Genomic DNA, 4,285 nt, shown 5'->3' on the forward strand with positions numbered 1-4,285 from the left:
CAAAATCTATAAAGAAGTTATCAAACTCAACACCCAAAGAACAAATAATCTAGTCAAGAAATGGGCAGAAGACATGAACAGACATTTCTCCAAAGAAGACATCCAAATGGCCAACAGACACATGAAAAAGTGCTCAACATCACTCGGCATCAGGGAAGTACAATTCAAAACCACAATAAGATACCACCTCACGCCTTTTTTTTGGCTCCCTGAGCAGCGCCATGGCGGTCAGCAAGAACAAGCACCTTACGAAAGGTGGCTAAAAGGGAGCCAAGAAGAAACTGGTTGATCCATTTTCTAAGAAAGATTGGTTTGATGTGAAAGCACCAGCTATGTTCAATATAAGAAATATTGGAAAAACATTAGTCACAAGAACTCAAGGAACGAAAATCGCATCTGATGGCCTCAAGGGTCGTGTTTTTGAAGTGAGCCTTGCTGATCTGCAGAATGATGAAGTTGCGTTTAGAAAATTCAAGCTAATTACTGAGGATGTTCAGGGCAAAAACTGCCTGACTAATTTCCATGGCATGGATCTTACCCGTGACAAAATGTGCTCCATGGTCAAAAAATGGCAGACCATGATTGAAGCTCATGTTGATTTCAAGACTACTGATGGTTATTTGCTTCATCTATTTTGGGTTGGTTTTACTAAAAAACGCAATAATCACATTTGGAAGACCTCTTATGCTCAGCGCCAACAGGTCCATCAAATTTGGAAAAAGATGATGGAAATCATGACCCAAGAGGTGCAAACAGATGACTTGAAAGAAGTGGTCAATAAATTGATTCCAGACAGCATCAGAAAAGATACAGAAAAGACTTGTCAGTCTATTTATCCACTCCATGATATCTTTGTTAGAAAAGTAAAAATCCTGAAGAAGCCCAAGTTTGAATTGGGAAAGCTCATGGAGCTTCATGGTGAAGGTAGTAGTTCTGGAAAAGCTACTGGGGATGAGACCGGTGCTAAAGTTGAATGAGCTGATGGATATGAGGAACCAGTCCAAGAATCTGTTTAAAAGTCAGACATTTAATGGTGACAAATAAAAATCATATTTGTGATGTTTAAAAAAAAAAGATACCACCTCACACCAGTCAGAATGGCTACAATCAAGAAGTCAGGAAATGACAGGTGTTGGTGAAGATGTGGAGAAAGGGGAATGTCAGTAGGAATGCAAGCTGGTGTAGCCACTCTGGAAAACAGTATGGAAGTTCCTCAAAAAGTTGAAAATAGAGCTACTCTATGACCCAGCAATTGCACTACTGGGTATTTAACCCAAAGATACATATGTAGTAAATCAAAGGGGCACCAGCACCCCAATGTTTGTAGCAGCAATGTCCACAATTGTCAAACTATGGAAAGAGCCCAGATGTCCATCGACATATGAATGGATAAAGAAGATGTGATATATATATATATAATGAAATATTATGCAGCCATCAAAAAAATGAAATCTTGCCATTTGCAACGACATGGATGGGACTAGAGGGTATTATGCTAAGTGAAATAAGTAAATCAGAGAAAGAAAATTATCATATGATCTCACTGATATGCGGAATCTAAGAAACAAGGCAGAGGATCATAGGAAGAAGAGAGGAAAACATGGAACAAGATGAAACCAGAGAGGAAGACAAACCATAAGAGACTCTTAATCACAGGAAACAAACTGAGGGTTGCTTGAGGGGAGGGGGGGTGGGGTACGGGGTGGCTGGGTGATGGACATTGGGGAGGGTATGTGTTGTCGTGAGTGCTGGGTATTGTGTAAGACTGATGAATCACAGACCTATACCCCCGAAACAAATAATACATTATATGTTAATTAAAAAAAAAGAATGAAATCTTGCCATTTGCAGTGAGGTGGATGGAACTAGAGAGTGTTACGCTAAGTGAAATAAGTCAGTCGGAGAAAGACAAATACCATATAATTTCACTCCTATGTAGAATTTAAGAAACAAATGAATACAGGGAGGAGAAAAAGAGAAGCAAACCAAGAAACAGACTCTTAACTATAGAGAACAAACAGGATTACTGGAGTGGGCGTGGGGGGGATGGGCTAAATAGGTCATGGGTATTAAGGAGGGCACTTGTGACGAGCACTGGGTGTTGTTTATGGGTGATAAATCACTAAATTCTACAGCTGAAACTCATGTTGCACTGTATGTTAACTAACTGGAATTTAAATAAAAACATGGCAAAAAAAAAGAAATGAGGGGTACCTGGGTGGCTCAGTTGTTAAGCGTCTGCCTTCGGCTCAGGTCATGATCCCAGGGTCCTGGGATTGAGCCCCACATCGGGCTCCCTCCTCCGCGGGAAGCCTGCTTCTCCCTCTCCCACTCCCCCTGCTTGTGTTCCCTCTCTCGCTGTGTCTCTCTCTGTCAAATAAATAAATAGGGCGCCTGGGTGGCTCAGTTGGTTAAGCAACTGCCTTCGGCTCAGGTCACGATCCTGGAGTCTCAGGATCGAGTCCCGCATCGGGCTCCCTGCTCAGCGGGGAGTCTGCTTCTCCCTCTGACCCTCACCCCTCTCATGCTCTATCTCATTCTCTCTCTCTCTCAAATAAATAAATAAATAAATAAATAAATAAATAAATAAATAAAATCTTAAAAAATAAATAAATAAAATCTTTAAAAAAAAAAGAAATGATGGGGCGCCTGGGTGGCTCAGTTGGTTAAACGACTGCCTTCGGCTCGGGTCATGATCCTGGAGTCCCAGGATCGAGTCCCACATCAGGCTCCCTGCTCAGCGAGGAACCTGCTTCTCCCTCTGGCCCTCCCCCCTCTCATGTGCTCTCTCTCTCTCTCTCTCATTCTCACTCTCTCAAAATAAATAAATAAAAATCTTTATTAAAAAAAAGAAATGAAAGAGGAGAAATAACAATTGACCAACTGACACCGCAGAAATACAGGGGGATATAAGTGAATATTATGAAAAATTATATCCCAACAAATTGGACAACCTAGAAGAAATAGGTAAATTCCTAGAAACATATAACCTCCCAAAACTGAATCAGGAAGAATAGAAAATTTGAACAGACAGATTACCAACAATGAAGTTGAATCAGTAATCAAAAAGCTCCCAAAAAACAGAAGTCCAGGACCAGATGGCTTCACAGGGGAATTCTACCAAACACTTAAAGAACAGTTAATATCTATTCTTCTTAAACTATTCCAAAAAATAGAAGAAGAAAGAAAGCTTCCAAATTCATCCTACAAGGCCAGCATTACCCCGACCCCAAAACCAGATAAAAACACTACAAAAAAAGAGAACTACAGGCCAACATCCCTGATGAGCACAGATGCGAAAATCCTCAACAAAATATTAGCAAACCGAATCCCACAATACATTAAAAAAATCATTCACCACAATCAAGTGGGGTTTATTCCTGGGATGCAAGCATGGTTCAATATTTGCAAATCAATCAGTGTGATACATCACATCAACAAGAGAAAGCATAAAAACCATATGCTCATTTCAATAGATGCAGAAAATACAAAATACAAAATCCATCATGATAACACCCTCAACAAAGTAGGTTTAGAGGAAACATACCTCAACATAATAACGGCCATATATGAAAAACCCACAGCTAACATCATTCTCAATGGTGAAAAATTGAGAGCTTTTCCCCTCAGATCAGGAACAAGACAAGGATGTCCACGCTCACCACTTCTTTTTCTTTTTCCAAAGATTTTTATTTATTTATTTGAGAGAGGGAAAGCACGAGCAGTGGGAGTGGGAGAGGGAGAGGGAGAAGCAGACTCCCCACTGAGCAGGGAGCCTGATGCAGGGCTCGATCCCAGGACCCTGGGATCATGACCTGAGCTGAAGGCAGATGTTTCACTGACCGAGCCACCCAGGCGTCCCTCACCACTTCTATTCAACACAGTACTGGAAGTCCTTGCCACAGCAATCACACACACAAAAAGGAATAAAAGGCATCCAAATTGGTAAGGAAGAAGTAAAACTTTCGCTATTTGCAGATGACTTGATACTCTATATAGAAAACCCTAAAGACTCTACCAAAAACTACTAGAACTGATAAATGAATTCAGTAAAGTTGAGGATACAAAATCAATTACAGAAATCCATTGCATTTCTATACACTAATAATGAAGCAGCAGAAGAGAAATGAAGAAAACAATCCCGTTTACAATTGTATCAAAGAGAATGAAATACCTAAGAATAAATTTAACCAAGGAGGTGAAAGACCTGTCCTCTGAAAACTAAGAAATACTGATGAAAGAAACTGACGACAACACAAACAAATGGAAAGACATTCCATGCTCA

At 40.3% G+C, this 4,285-nt stretch overlaps 1 pseudogene; it reads left to right on the top strand.

The window, feature by feature from the left end:
* The first annotated feature begins 221 nt into the window (after positions 1-221).
* On the top strand, positions 222-999 carry LOC114220575 (small ribosomal subunit protein eS1 pseudogene; annotated as a pseudogene).
* The last annotated feature ends 3,286 nt before the right edge of the window (positions 1,000-4,285 follow it).

Source organism: Eumetopias jubatus, unplaced genomic scaffold, assembly GCF_037043125.1.
Source record: "Eumetopias jubatus isolate StellerSeaLion01/CBP00866 unplaced genomic scaffold, mEumJub1_p1.0 scaffold_9, whole genome shotgun sequence".
Lineage (NCBI taxonomy): Eukaryota > Metazoa > Chordata > Mammalia > Carnivora > Otariidae > Eumetopias > Eumetopias jubatus.